The sequence below is a fragment of the Lathyrus oleraceus genome, chromosome 7, assembly GCF_024323335.1.
Source record: "Lathyrus oleraceus cultivar Zhongwan6 chromosome 7, CAAS_Psat_ZW6_1.0, whole genome shotgun sequence".
Taxonomy (NCBI): Eukaryota; Viridiplantae; Streptophyta; class Magnoliopsida; order Fabales; family Fabaceae; genus Lathyrus; species Lathyrus oleraceus.
This window is the reverse complement of record NC_066585.1, coordinates 194,219,257-194,235,179: the sequence shown is the minus strand read 5'-3', so window position 1 is coordinate 194,235,179 and position 15,923 is coordinate 194,219,257.

The window sequence follows — 15,923 nt, the reverse complement described above, 5'->3', positions numbered from 1 at the left end:
GACCTTCAACAATCGTGAATTCTCCTCTTGAGCCCTAACCTCTTCTTCTCCCTTTCTCTCTTGCTCTTCCTTTTTGCCCTTTCTCCACTTTTCAGTCGCTTCTCCCTTTTCACGTGAAAAACCCTTTTTATATATGGGACTCTTTTCTGATTCCAACTTTATTATTCCAATAATAATAATCCAAATAATATTCCAATTATTTAATTAAATTAATAAATATACTATTAACTTAAATTAAATAATTATCATATTTTATCGGGGTGTTACAACTCTCCCCCACTAAAAGAGTTTTCATCCTCGAAAACATACCTCAAGCGAATAACTCTGGATAATACTCCTTCATCTGACTCTCAAGTTCCCAAGTCACATTGCCACCTGCTGGTCCTCCCCAAGCTACCTTTACCAAAGCAATCTCTTTACCCCGCAACTGCTTCAACTCTCGATCCTCGATCCTCATAGGTGATGTTTCAACAGTCAGGTTATCTCTCACCTGTACATCATCTACTTGGACCACATGCGAAGGATCAAGAATGTACCTCCTCAACTGAGACACATGAAAACCTCATGCAAATTCGCAAGCGACGGCGGTAAAGCGATACGATAGGCTACCTCCCCTATCCTCTCCAAAATCTGATAAGGACCAATAAATCGAGGTGTCAACTTCTTCGACTTCAAAGCTCGACCAACCCCAGTTATCGGAGTAACACGAAGAAACACATGATCTCCCTCTTGAAACTCAAGTGACTTCCTCCTCTTGTCGTGATAACTCTTCTGACGACTCTGAGCAATCCTCATCTTCTCCTGAATCATCTTAATCTTTTCCGTAGTTTGTTGAACAATCTCCGGTCCAACCACATCACTCTCACCAGACTCATACCAACATAAAGGTGTCCGACATCTCCTACCATACAAAGCTTCAAACGGTGCCATATCAATGCTCGAATGAAAACTATTGTTGTAGGTAAACTCAATCAAAGGTAAATAACAATCCCAAGCACCTCCCTTTTCCAAAACACAAGCCCTCAAAAGATCCTCCAGTGACTGAATCGTCCTCTCAGTCTGACCATCAGTTTGCGGATGATATGCAGAACTCAATCTCAGCTTAGTTCCCAAAGCCCTCTGCAAACCTTCCCAGAACTTCGATGTAAATCTAGGATCTCTGTCCGAAACAATACTCAACGGAATACCACTCGTTAACTTCAACATTCCCAATTTAACACTATTGTGAGTACTCTCACACACCAAACTCAAGTCTCTAAACTGCTCAATTAAATCCAATTCCTTAACCATTAACATAGACATATGCAATGATTTCCGACTCAATGCATCAGCCACTACGTTTGCTTTACCCGGATGGTAATTCAAACCAAAGTCATAATCCTTCAGAAACTCTAACCATCTCCTCTGTCTCATATTCAGCTCTTTCTGATCAAACAGATACTTTAAACTTTTATGGTCACTGAAAACCTCAAACCTTGACCCGTACAAGTAATGCCTCCATAACTTCAGAACAAATACCACAGCTGCCAACTCTAAATCGTGTGTCGGATAGTTCCTCTCATGAACCTTCAGTTGTCTCGAAGCATAAGCTACAACCTGCTTATTCTGCATCAAAACACCACCCAAACCCAACAATGAAGCATCACAGTAAACCTCAAATGGTTCCGACGGACTTGGTAATATCAGAATAGGAGCAGTAGTTAACCTTCTCTTTAACTCTTGGAAACCTTCTTCACATTTTGAGTCCCAAACAAAAGCTTGCCCCTTTCTAGTCAACATCGTCAACGGTAACGCCAACTTAGAAAATCCCTCAATGAATTTCCTATAATAGCCTGCAAGTCCAAGAAAACTCCTTATCTCAGAAACTGACTTCGGAGCTTCCCACTTAGATACCGCTTCTATCTTAGAAGGATCAACAGCAACACCACCTTTTGAAACCACATGACCAAGAAAACTAACCTCTTCTAACCAAATTCACACTTGGACAGTTTAGCAAATAACTTCTTTTCTCGTAGAACTCCTAAAACCACTCTCAAATGTTCAACATGCTCTTCTTCAGATTTCGAATACACCAAAATATCGTCAATAAACACCACCACAACTTGTCTAGGTACGGATGGAAAATCCTATTCATATACTCCATAAATACCCCAGGCGCATTAGTCACACCAAAAGGCATTACAGAATACTCATAATGTCCATACCTTGTTCTGAAAGCAGTCTTTTGAATATCCTCAGTTTTCACACGTATCTGATGATACCCCGATCTCAAATCTATTTTGCTGAACACACTCGCACCAACCAACTGATCCATCAAATCATCAATCCTCGGCAAAGGATACCGATTCTTGATCGTCACTTTATTCAGTTGCCTGTAGTCCACACACAACCTCATAGTACCTTCTTTCTTCTTAACCAATAGCACTGGTGCGCCCCACGGTGACACACTCGGACGAATAAATTTCTTATCCAACAGATCTTCCAGCTGACTCTTCAATTCAATTAACTCAACAGCAGACATACGGTACGGAGCCATCGATATCGGCCTAGTACCAGGTACCAAATCAATCGAGAACTCAACTTCACGCTCTGGCGGTAATTCATTCACTTCTTCAGGAAACACATCAGGAAAATCACACACTACGGCTAGATCGCAAATCACCAGTTTATCTTTAGCCTCCAAAGTCGCTAACAGCATAAACAACTCTGCCCCATCTGCTACTGCCTCATTCACCTGCCTTGCTGATAGAAACAAACTCTTTCCTTCCTCAATCTCAGGAAAGATCACAGCCTTATCAAAACAGTTGATATAAACTCGGTTAAACACCAACCAGTTCATACCCCAGATAACATCAATCTGCACTAGTGGAAGACACACGAGGTCCATCCCAAAGTCTCTACCAAAAATACTCAAAGGGCAACTTAAACAAACTGAAGTAGTAGTCACTGAACCCTTCGCAGGAGTATCAATCACCATACTCCCATGCATCTTAGATATCTCTAAATTAAGTTTCACAGCACAATCCAAAGATATAAAGGAATGAGTCGCACCTGTGTCAATAATAGCTACAAGAGGAAAGTCATTAATATAACACGTACCTCGGATCAAACGATCATCTGCAGAAGTCTCAGAACCCGATAAAGCAAAGACCTTGCCTCCCGACTGGTTCTCTTTCTTCGGCTTAGAACACTGTGGACTGATATGACCCATCTCTCCACAGTTGAAACAAGTCATAGTCTTCAACCGGCACTCTGCAGCCAAGTGACCACCTTTGCCACACTTGAAACACTTCTTCTCAGTACTGGTACACTCATGGATACGATGTCCAGCCTGACCACCTCTGTAACACTTAGCAGGGGCACTGGAGTCTCCTCCACTAGGTCTCTTCATCCCATTCTGCCTCTGGAAACCCTTGCCAGCTGCATACGGTTTCCCACGATCATTCTGATTCTTGCCTTTCCTATCAACCCCCTGCTGATATCTCTCCGCTCTGGCCTTGGTATCCTGTTCAAAAATCCTGCAACAGTCAACCAAGTCAGAAAACACTCTAATCCGCTGATACCCAATAGCCTGCTTGATCTCGGGACGTAACCCGTTCCCAAACTTCACACATTTTGAAAATTCCCCAGTAGCCTCATCATAGGGAGTGTAATACTTCGACAGCTCTGTGAACTTAGCAGCATACTCAGTAACAGACCGGTTGCCCTGCTTCAATTCTAAGAACTCTATCTCTTTCTTTCCTCTGACATCCTCTGGAAAGTACTTCCTCAGGAATCTCTCTCTGAACACCGCCCAAGTGATCTCAGCACTCCCAGCAGCTTCCAACTCAGTGCGGGCAGCAACCCACCAATCATCTGCTTCCTCTGACAGCATATGCGTACCGAACCTGACCTTCTGGTTATCGGCACACTCAGTCACTCGGAAGATCCTCTCGATCTCCTTCAACCACTTCTGAGCACCATCTGGATCGTATGCTCCCTTGAACATTGGAGGATTATTCTTCTGGAACTCACTCAGTTGACGAGCAGCTCCCAATCCCACAACATTCGGATTCCCTCCAAGCACTCCAGCTAGCATACCCAGAGCCTCAGCAATCGCAGCATCGTCTCTACCTCTTCCAGCCATCTCTATTCTGAGTTAATCCAACAAGCTAAAACAATAAGTACTGATAGGGTTACACAACACCTATCACATACAGGGAAACAGAATAATTACGACTCGACTCGACCGACTATGCTCTGATACCACTAATGTAACACCCTTCTAAAATACCCCAATAATTAATTAAAACAACAAAATATAAATCAGAGTAGATATGCAATTTCAGGGTGTCACACTTGACACTTCACACCATTCACCAAAATAACTTGTCATGCTCATTTATTAATCAAAATAAAACATTGCACAATACGCAGCGGATAGAATTCTAACAACATGCAAACCATGTAACACATTACATGTAAAGTTGTTCAACAACCAAAAATGAAAACAAGTAAAACATCCCGTCCCGATGTTACATATACCAGAGCATGACTCACTAAGGAACTACACTAGACTCCAAGCACTAGCTTCTACTCAATCACTGCTCGTTACCTGAAACATAGTTGTAAGGGTGAGTTCCTCAATCGATATAACAAGCATTATAAAATATCATGTAATGTTAAGTAAATTAACACATTCATCACCCTAATCATATCACACATTCAGCAACGGCAATATCAACTCATACTCATACTCAATACAAACACAAAACACACGTATAATATTGGAATACATCCATTCATATTATACGCCATACATACATTATGTAATGAGACTCCATGCATGCGGTACCGACTATTCGTGAACACATAGTTCAACCTCACCGATCAAACCCAGATACGGCTACCAAGCTCACTAGTCCCACTCATTTGAGACCTAGTGACTCACTCACTAATTCCTCACCATGGGAATTATCTACCACCATAAAGGCCATGCTATGCACGCTAAATCACCTAGCATGCAAACATCAACAACAATCCACAATGGACATATGCTCACACTCTAAGCCATAAACAACTCACTAATTCCTCACCATGGGAATTAGCTACCACCATAAAGGCCATAAACAGTCCATCCACAATTGCATACATAATAGATATATTCACAGCATTATGCATACCATCACACATCATCAGCATATTTATCACATAATCATATCATGTCATGCCAAAATAATAAATCACAGTATTAGCACACTCTACTAATACCTATACTGCTCAAAACAACGGGAAATGATCCCTACTATATCTTACACCAATATAGGCCAATCATCAAATATGTCCACAGTATTTAAATATCAATTTTTCACTTTTCCAACAGTGTTAACCGGTTAACGCCCTGGGTTAACCGGTTAACGCAACACAGAACGCGCTTCCTGGCAAATTTTAACAGTGTTAACCGGTTAACACCCTGGGTTAACCGGTTAACGCAAGACAGAAATTAATTATTTTAATTAACATAACAGTGTTAACCGGTTAACGCCCTGGGTTAACCGGTTAACGCAAGACAGAAAGCTGTTCCTGCGCTAACACGAAACAGAATGCAGATTTCCCCGCATTTTTCACCGTTGGAGGACTTCCGGACCTCCGATTTCGATTCCGTAAAAAGCTACACGTCCAGAAAACTACGACGCATCCAAATATAGGTTCATTCATAGCTTTAACGCAATTCATTCATCACAATTTCAAAGGTATTTCTCAAACCTAATCAGAGTCGATTCAATGGCTTATTACTACCCATTACATGTTAACCCATAATACCCATTAAACGACGATAAACCCCCCTTACCTGAGTTAATCCGGCAATCCTTCTTTGACCTTCAACAATCGTGAATTCTCCTCTTGAGCCCTAACCTCTTCTTCTCCCTTTCTCTCTTGCTCTTCCTTTTTGCCCTTTCTCCACTTTTCAGTCGCTTCTCCCTTTTCACGTGAAAAACCCTTTTTATATATGGGACTCTTTTCTGATTCCAACTTTATTATTCCAATAATAATAATCCAAATAATATTCCAATTATTTAATTAAATTAATAAATATACTATTAACTTAAATTAAATAATTATCATATTTTATCGGGGTGTTACAATATGAGGATACATTATAGGTCATTTTGGACCAATGCCATTGAACAAGTGATTTTCCTCAACTTCAAAAATGCATAAAGCCTTCATATTAAATCCAAATGAGGTCAAATTTGTGACCATTTTAAAGTACTTTGAGAGATCTACAACGTTTATGAAGTAAATTTTCTCATTTTAATCTCACATAAAAAGTTAGCCAAGGTGGAATAACTGAACATATGGCTTGACACTTAGAATTTTTGTTGACATGTTTGATTTCCCCAACTTTCCCCTCAATATTCACCATGATCCAAGCTTCAAATGAAGAAGTGTTCAACTTAAAAGTTGTTCCTCTTGATCTAACATTTTCAAAAAGTCTAATTTCATCCCATTTGGACAAAGTATGAGTGATTTGCGCATGGCTTGAACATGGATGACCATTTGGCATGATTCAACTTGCATCCTTCATACACCAATGCATAACTTTCCAACATGACTTCAGCAATGTTTATACTCAATTATGGACTAGAAGGAGTGATTACATGGGACTATTACATACCCATGGACCCATGCAATGTACATTACTATTTTTGGATCTTCAATTCAAGTGTGCAAATATCAATCCATATGGCTATAAATAGAACCTCTTACCATCAGAATTGAGGACCCTGCGCGCCAGCTTTGATTGCCAACCTTCAAACCCTCTCATTTCAAAGGATAACCTTGATAATTTTCATTGAAAATTGAGTTTGAATCTCACTGTTTTGAGATTCAAATCTGCAAGAGTCATGTGCCTTTTGATCATTCAATTCCATTTCATCAAGTGTCCTGAGCAAGATCAAGAGCAAGAAAGAGCAAGATCGATTGAATACAGACATGCATTGAAGGTATTTTCCAGAAATTTTCATCTCTTCAATTATCACTTAATTCTCCATAATACTTCTTGATATTTAGTTCTCTGAAGTCCTACCAATGTAGGCAACAAGATTAAGTTGCTTTGAGGTCAAACCGAAGCAACTCAGATCATGCACCTCAAAATTCAACTCCCTGTATCTTTCAATATACTTGGAGTTAGGAGAAATTGAGGCCAGATTCGAGCTCCTGGGCATTTTTACTTTAAATTCATGTCCTTCTTTTTAATTTTGGTGATGGTTGTGAGTGAACCAGTCCGGTGAAGCTCACCGGAGAAGGAGACCGGAGCTTTGGCTCCGGTGGCGTGCTGGCACTCATTTGAACCACAAGATCCATTTCAAACGTTTTAATCTCGTGCCTTGGTTTTGCATACCATTCATACAACGCTTTGACTTGTGTCCACCATGGAACACACGCTAGCAGCCACTTAATCTGCCACCTCAATTAACGAGGAAAATCAAGTGGTCCACGTTTTTTTCCTATTTTCTGATTTTCATTTTATTTGGTTTATTTTCATTAATTCATATTAATTTTAATATTGATCCAAAAAATATGAGAGTTTGACTATAAATTTTTAAATAAAGTTCTCTTTCATTTTCTGGATTAAAATTATTTTTTGGACCATTATTAATATTTTTCATGATTTAATTGTTTTTGTGAATGTTTTTAATTGTTTAAAAATACTTTTAAGTTTCCAAAAATGATGAATTTTTTTCTCCAAAGTCCTTTGACTTTGTTTGACCTATGATAAATCTCATGGCCATTTATTTGGTATCTTGATGGTGTTTTACGATTTTGAACAACCATAATTTAATTTAATGCATTATTTAATTGATTTTTATTATTTAATTGCAAAATAAATTATGTTGAGCTTTTGATATTGACTTGTTGAATTTGACTTGTGTTGTTGGGCCTTGGTCAATGTTGATTTGACTTTGTTGAGTTAAAATCATTGGATTTAGGGGATTAATGAAATGTACATTTCATCTTCCAAAATGAATGAATGATTTTAATTTGATAAAAGTCCTCCTTTGACCAATTTGTGTTGATTCCATTCCCCCCCCCCCCCCCCCCCCCCCCTCTTCATCTCAATCCCATTCTCTTCTCATTTATTTAATGGACCTATGATATCTCTATATCCTAAGGCTAGTTGATTGCAAAATTAACATAAGTATGGATGAGATTAGGTCCACCCCTTTTGCATATTCTTTTAAGTGTGGTATGTTTTAGGAGTATGGTTCATAATATCATATCTCTAACATGCATTAACACTAAAATTTCTATTTCCCGACCTCAAATAGTTGTGACTTCTATATAAGTCCAATTACGATTACTTAACATAGCGCTAAATTGTTGACACAAAAGGCATAACATTCTAGTAAGTGAAATTGTAAGTCTCCCCTCTTTCATGGTATTGTGTGGAAACTTGGTCTTTTTTCCTTCCTTTGGAAGATGTCTTGGTTCAAGGATCCGTGCTTGTAAATAGTGGGTTGAGTGTTCTCGAAAGAATGACTTAAACAAAACCAAAGCAAAAGCAATACTAACTTCTAATTAATTAACAACTAACATTTAATTTCAAGCCCTTTACTTTTATGCACTTTAATTTTGAGCCTTTATTCATTTGCCATTATTCATACCATTTAACTTGTTTACTTTAATGTCATTTTTTTCACTTTGCTCATTTGAGCCATATCTTGTGATTATTTTGTGATTGTATATACTTGTTTGTGTTTGTGGTATTTTGACCTTAATGTACATAATAACAACAAAAACCCTAAAAGATATTTTGTGTGGATTGTTGGTTTGCTCTGAGACGCTGAACTTAGAATTAGGCAACACTCCCTATGCAAAAGGACTTGGCCAATGCCAACTTTCATGAAACCAAGTGCTTGTGATTTGAAACTTCATCTGAAGCAAGTATTATGATCCCATTTGAGTTCATCTGCTACATGGTCTTATTGAAATTGTCACTTTGAACCTGTCCCTAGTGCCTATCTTTGAGTTCATCTGATACATGGAGATTATGAAGAAGATTATAGACTTGCTAAGCTTGGATGTGGCTATTTTTATTTGATGATTTACTCTTCATCTTGCTATTTGTGTATTGATATTGCTTGATTCTAAAGTCCAGGGGAAATTTGGATTTCTATATGACATTCTTGTCTATTGGATTGCAGCCCATTTGACAGATCTTTTCAACCCTTAACTTTTAATTTTTGCTTAGGATAAGTCTCTTCATCTCTTCCTCACTTATTTAATTTCAAATCTCTCCCTCCTTTTAAAATCTTCTTTGCTTGTGTTTTTTCTAAACTTAGACCATATTGCAAATTAGAAACTTTGGCCTTATGCCATTGTATTTTTAAACTCTTTTCTTAATCAAACTTGTAAATGAACTTAACTATACTTGACTTAAATTATCAAAAGACAAAAAGAACTAACACTCATTCAAACCTTTCTAGGCCTTTTGTGCCTTTGTTAAACTTAAATTTTTGTTAATAGCAATGCATCCACTTTGAAATTGTTACCACAAACTACGAGGTTTTGATCCCTCATTTTATATTGGTACGTAGGCCCGAGTTCGAAGGTCGTGTCAAACACAAAAATATAATTAATGAATTCTTTTCTCATACCTCCATTCTATTTATTGCAAACATCATTTTGTACAAAAACACATATGCACACAAGAAAGGGCTCCCTAGGAGTACCTAGGACACTTTGGGTGTTAAAACCTTCCGTCTGTGTAACCAACTCCCTTACCTGTAATCTCTGGAATTTTATTAGTTTTGATTTGAAAGCTTCTTATCTTTGGGTTTTGTTTGTACTTTTACCTTTTCCCTTGGAAACAATAAAAGCACGGTGGTGACTCTGGTTTAATTGACGTCTAGCTTAGCCATAACTTGATGGTCATGAATTTACCGTTACACCCGCTATGTCAAAATCTTGAAAACGAGGTTGACTTAGGAAAAAGTTGGGGTATCCCGGTGGGCTGTAGACCCAAAGGATCATCCCAGGAAAAAATCAGGGTAAACAAAACAAAAGAATCAGAGGATTAGCATAAAAATCCTCAATAAAAGAGCAAATCTCTGTGACTGCAAACAAAAGCAGAAGGTGAGTGACTATAGCTCCAAATTCTCATGGGTTCCTTAACCATCATTGCTGATATCCAAAATATTTTCTGAGAGATGGACGCTTGTTTTAAGCTAACTGGATGTAGGACTGGAGGACATCACGAAGAAGGGGAGGGTTACATTAGGTTTTGAGCCTTATATCCTTTCTTTTTGAAACTGTGAACCAGACCACGTCACAACCCTCAAAAGACCTAATTGAAGTAGGGTTTATTTCGAAAGCATACTATGGTAAGATCGCGTTAAGCTGACTCCTAAAGATTTGCTTGTCATTTGTATTGATACTGACATGGCATTCTAAATAGTGATTCATTCACTAGATGTCATAATCTTAGTGAACACACTTGAGTTTTCAAAACTTGCATGAACATGACATTATAATTATCATTTTTTAAATGAGCATTTTACATTCGAACAGTCATTTGACATCAAGGAAGCTCACCATGTAAAGTTGATCAGATTCTTGATATCACATAGCTCAAATCTCTTCAAGAGTCAATCAATCAGGGGTAACCACGTCGAGACTATACAAATCTCTGAATCAGCCGGATAGGGGAAAATATTACTTCAAGGCTCATATTGGGGAAAGCTACCCCAAGAGTACAAGAAGTCAATCCTTCCCAAGATGGTTGATCGAGGGAATACAATTCCAAGACGCTGGGGCAAACCGGTTTGAAATACTCAGATGATGAGACCACTCTAACTTGTGACTGAGGCAGTTGGCGCAAATACCAGTATATTGGGGCAGAGGTAGGCTACGCAGGTACGAGCTCTCTCCATGTTTTAGATCAAGTCCAGAGGTATGGCAACAACTATTAAGCTTGAAGTAGGTGTTGGAGAATCATGTCTATATGACCATTATCCTAGCCCAAAATTCCCACTGCCCTCTATATGAGCATCTGGCTCAACCATTGCACTAAATTATTATCATGTATAAATCAGGTCGTTTTACTCATGCATAACACTCATAAAGCACAACATGAAACCGTGCGAACGAGAAAAGATAAAAATACAGTTTCATTGACTAACCCAAATCCTAACCTTAGCTTGGCTCTCATCACATTTCATCCGTCTGTTAGCTGGAGATTTCGACAGATAGTTGAAGTTCTTTGGAAGTGTTACGTTTTGGAGAATAAATAAAAGATGGTTGTGTCGAAGCTGTTTAATTCTTTTCGTGGGTGAACAACTCTTTGTTGTCGAAGCCTGAGACTTAGAAGATTTTAGATTTCCACAAAGCTCTCTTCGACGTAGGCGTTTTGACAGAGTCGAAGCCTCAAGCGGGAAGATTTGAAATTTAAATAAAGTAGTTTTCGTCAGGCCAACACGTGGAAACATCTGAGACATGCAACACTTGAAAAGTTGAACGTGGCAGTCATCTATGAAGAGGCCGTTAGGGTCGAATTGTTATAAATAGGGGTCTTAGTTTTAGATTCAAGGTGTGTTCAAACAGATATACAGAAATTCACAAAAATATACTCGAAGTACCAGAGCGAGAGAAAAGAGTTTTACGCTGAAAATATATGTATGAAGAACACCATAAGTTTCGTTCATGTTATCTATTTCATACAAGTCATTTAAATTAAAGTTATTCACTGCCTTTTATTCTGTCGAATTGCCCTTATTTTCAGTAGTTTATCATCACTTTTACTTTTGCATTTATATTTTGCCAAGTCTTCATTTCCAGTACTTTCTCAAAACTTAAAGCATTTACTTCGAGTCACTTATCTTTACCCTTTCCAAGTATTTTCGTTATCTTTAAGAAACCTTTTACTACAAAGTTATCGTCATTTACTTTGTTCATAAAGTCATAAGTTTCATTTAGAATTATTGTCAAAACACTTTTCGTTGTCCACAAACCAGAAACAAACTTAACCATGAGTCAAATCACCGTAATAATAGTTCTTGAGACACATGTCCTAGGATCAATCTAGTCGATCCTGTAAGTTACCAAAAATATATAAATTTGGAAGACTAGCGGTTGTTTATTAGAAATCACTGGTAAACAAATTGGCACACCCAGTGGGACGGTGTCAAAAGAATTGTTAATTACAATAGTTTGTTTTACTTTTACAATACAAAATTGTTGTTATTCTTTTGGTTTAAAAATTAGTGTTGTATGATCCTTAGAAGTGGTAGGATAACCAACAATTCACAACCTATAACCAACAGAAAAAACGCAAAAAAGATGGTTAATACAACCAGTCAAGGGGAACAACTCCCTCCCCAGGTGTAATACCTCAAAATTTGCCCCCCTCATTCATGCATTCAATTTTAGGTCATTTAACATTTCATATTGCATTTCATCATGTCAATCGGAATTAGATCCAAGAAGCTTGAATATCATCCAAGACACTTTGTGGGTCCTATCTGGGTGATCAGTCAACACAAGGGAATGACTTGAGATACTTCCAACATGTTCAAATGGGGTCTATTCATCAGTCAAAACGTTAATCTTGAAGGAGCAAAAGTTTGTTCATGAGCTGTCATGCTCGCTAGGCGAGCAGAATGGGTCGCCTAGCGAGTCCCAAGAAAAGCCACCAGAATCACCTACGCTCAGAGGAATTTCTTGAAATGTCATGCTCGCTAGGCGAAGCCCACGCGTTTTGAAAATAAAAATAAAGTAAAAATAAATAAATAATAAAAAAAAACAAAAAAAAAACAAAAACGAAAAAAAAATGAAAAACGAAATAAATAAATAAATAAATAAAATATAACAGAAAAATCTTGGATTTGGACCTCTCTCATTTGAGCCCACAAAGCCATGAAAATCAGGTTATAAATTCTAAAAAAAATTCAATGGAAAAACACTAGAGAGATTGTAACTAATTCAGAGCAACCTCCAAAGACTGAAGGGAACTCATCTGCAAAGAACCAATTCCCTCTCATATAAACCCTAAGATTGTTCTACAAAGCCAACGGTGCAATTCAATTTCAATCGATCCTCCCCAATCAGGTATGCCCTATTTCCACTACTTTATACTTTCAACCTGGAATTTCTGAATGTATGAGGTATTATGGGTGAATTTGGAAGAGTGGGTGTCGTTAGGTTTTGCATGTGGGCATATGTTTTAGTATGTATGTCATGTCTTGATGTGTGGATCCTTGCCCCCTGACTTTGAATTTTGATACCCTTTTGATGCATGTGTTTGACAAGAGGTTTAGGCCTCATACACTTGGTTGCTTTTTGTGAGCTCTTTTTGTGAATTTTAATGGCATGATTCATGTGGTTACATTTTGATTTGGGGAAACTCTTGATTGCACCCCATCTTGTTACCCTAACCTGTTTGTTGAGTTTTTTGTGAGGGCTTACATGACTCCTGAAAGGATAGCTTGCTTGGCATTCCACTTTATTTGTGGGATACCATTTGGAGATTTATTCTGATTACCTGTATTGACTTGCTTTCTTTGATGGTGCCAGTTTGAGAGATCTTTGGGTTTCTTATTTCTTTAGCTGTTATTACTTCGGATCTTTATCCGTGTGGTAGATCTCTTGATCCTTGATCTTTCCCGCATTTTACCAATTTCTTCGCTGGAAGACCTCAATAGGAGGCAATGTTTTCTTTTGTTTGTTTACTTTTGTGCCCAAAGACCTCCAAGAACAGGCATCAGTGCTAAAGACCTCCCTGAAGAGGCAATTGACGGATAAAAGGGATTAGTAATCAATCCCTCGTTATTCAGTGTGTCGTTCTTTATGCTCACACTACGTGTCGATGCTTCAGAATAAAAGCCCAAGATCTTTTGTCCGGTCAGCCAGTGGAGAGGGTTCAACCTTTCTGAATCCCCACTTTTTGTCATGAGCTCACCCTGTCCAGGGTTAAGAGCTATGAGGTCTTATCCTCATTACCCTTTTGATCTGCTCACCCTGACGTTCAATGACAGTGGTTAAGAGCCCATTTGATTACCTATTCCATGGCTTGTTTGTCGAGGTTGATATGACCCCTCTTGACTAAAGCCCTATCCATATATGTTTGAACCCCCTTGTTGGCATTTTACTTTATGTATGTTTGTTTTGTATGGTGTGATCGTCTCCCCATAGGATTGCTAGGCTTCGTATAGTCTCTCGTTTGCATGTCAATTAAGGTAGCACTGTTCCTTCGTCTAGGACTTCCTTTTTTGCATGAGCATTCCTAAAACACAAACAAACTCATTGATTTTTCTTCTCCTAAGAACACATTAACTCCTTCTACTACAGGCGAGTAAGTCTCCAAAGGTCGAGCATCCGGTAGATTGCATAGTAACGTCGTTCATCTAAAAAACACAACCCTTAACCCGTAGTTAGCCGAACTACGGTTTGCTCTGATTCTCTTTCCAGATGAGATACGTAGGCATAAGACACGATATCTTAGCGAGCACACTCCTCTTTAACCCATAGGTAGCCGAGCTACGAAGACTCTGATTCTCATATTCAGATGAGATACGTATGCAGTGGATGCGACATCCGTGCGAGTCATTTTCTTTTGACCCTTCTTTTAGTAGATAGTACATTAGATAAACCCACGCCCTTTAGACAAGAACAACAAGAGTGGATCCCGTAGAGTACTACGGATGCGTAGGGGTGCTAATACCTTCCCTTCGCATAATTGTTGATTGTAATTTTAAGTGTCGGGTTTTTGTTATCGTATCCACAGGGATTGTGAGATATCACCGCCTTTCGACAGTTGTTTTAATTCTTAGCTTAAGGTAACAATGGGGTTTTGGTATTTGTCACGGTATCTTGCATAAAAGTGTAATAAAATGCGGTAAAAGTTTGGTTTGAATATTTGAGAAATATTGCCAAAGTTAGGGTTCGACGATCACTTTGCATGTATATGTTAGATCAACAAAACTTATAAACTCCTTTAGATGATAAACTATTTCACAAAGTCCTCCCGATGTGTTTATCTCTAACACACATTGTGAGTTTTCCCATTTTGATCCATTGTTTATCTCTAACACAATCTATCAAAATGACAACTTTTTGGTTCAACCTTATGGTGAATAAAATCATTCATTACTATCTCTAGCTAACAAACAAGATTGGATGAAAACCTAGGTTAAGAGTTGGTAAACATCTCTCGATCATAAACCAACACAAAGAGTTTTCAATAAGAACAAAGTTTTCACCATATATTCACCATTAAAGAGTTTACAAATGAAGATCCTTACATTTACACACAAAGCTAATGATCATTTACATCTAACCTTGACAAAATGAAGGACTTAGCTACTCATTTTCATGGTAGCTTGGTCAACAAGTTTCGGAAGAAGGTTGATCAACATCCGAGTCGAATAATCGAGATTGGATGGGAATCCACCTTCTTTTTGTGAAAGATGGTTAAGAGATGAAGAAAAATGGTTTCTAGGTCACAAAAGATCCTTAGAACAATGCTGTAAAAAATATCTAGAAAAAGTACAAAAGTATGGAAAAATAAGGTATGGCTCCAAAAAGTAGCCCTTGCTACTTATAGAGCTGCAACTGGGCTGTCATGCTCGCTAGGCGAGCAGAATGGCTCACCTAACGAGCCCCTAAATGAGGTACCTGAGGCACCTGTGCCCAGAGAAACAACCATTGCCAGACTGTCATGTTCGCTGAGCGAACAAAACCTTCGCCTAGCGAAGGCCACGCTTCAACCTTCGCTCCAGCGAGGTTGAGAGGTTTTGCTACTGGAATGCTCGCTGGGAGCTCGCTAAAGGCTCGCCTAGCGAGTGAGTGCTGGCTGCGCTTTTCACCAAGTCTGGACGTGTTCGCCACACACCTCGCTGGAAGCTCGCCTAGCGAGTGTGGTCATGTTTGCCACTGTAAAATAC